The 822-nt window shown below is 50.5% G+C and overlaps 1 pseudogene; it reads right to left on the bottom strand.

Annotated features, from left to right (window-relative positions):
• LOC103733388 overlaps positions 1 to 555 on the bottom strand; it is a 7,593-nt pseudogene extending 7,038 nt beyond the window's left edge.
• Positions 556 to 822: the final 267 nt, after the last annotated feature.

Genomic DNA, 822 nt, shown 5'->3' with positions numbered 1-822 from the left:
AAGTAAAACAAAAAAATATAGAACCCTTTTGGGACAAAGCCACTAATTTGGCTCTGTGGGTCTCCCCTGAAAACATGTGGGACCCTGACACATGGATGTGAGTCCTCTCCCTGGCCCGAAAAAGGGAGGTCAGGTCAGGGATCACCTCCCCCGCATCATTTGTACCAATCCTCCTAGCCATCATTGCTAGCCTTAAATCCTCCTCTCCTGAGGAAGTCATCTTGGCCCACAACAAACACTGCCGACAGCAATCTAGTGTAGATCTGGCTATTACCTTGACCCTGGAACTCCCAGACCCAGAGGTGGATGCAGCCTCTGAGCCCACTTCCAATAAGGAAGGAGCTTCTTTGCCTATATTTTAGGATACTCTCCTACAGCTACCATGCCCAGAAATTCCCCTGCCCCATTACCCTTGGAAGGAGTTACTCTCCCCCCCATAACCATCCCGCCCCTTCCCCTGCTACTGTGCCCCTCCCTCCTAGGCCACCCTCCTTAAAGCCTCGCCCACCTTTGTCCACATTTCCGGTTAACGTTGGCCCTGATGTGGCACAACATCCACGGCTGCCCACCCCACTTGCTGACCTCATTCTTATCCACAAGGCAGCTGAGAAATCGGGCCCTGACTCCCCATATTTTGAACAGGTTCTTCGCCAGTGGCCCTTACATTTACAAACCCACTACAATTGGTATAACTTACTAAAGGCAGTCTTAGAGCCCTCAGTCTTTCTAAACTGGTGCACAGCCTATGATGATCAGGCTGAAAACCAGGCATGCCTAAATCTCCAATATGGCCTCAACATTATGTTGGACATACTCACGGAA

This window comes from Nannospalax galili, unplaced genomic scaffold (assembly GCF_000622305.1).
Source record: "Nannospalax galili isolate Female #2095 unplaced genomic scaffold, S.galili_v1.0 scaffold936, whole genome shotgun sequence".
Taxonomy (NCBI): Eukaryota; Metazoa; Chordata; class Mammalia; order Rodentia; family Spalacidae; genus Nannospalax; species Nannospalax galili.
The sequence above is the reverse complement of the archived record's forward strand: the minus strand, read 5'-3'. Positions and strand labels throughout refer to the sequence as shown.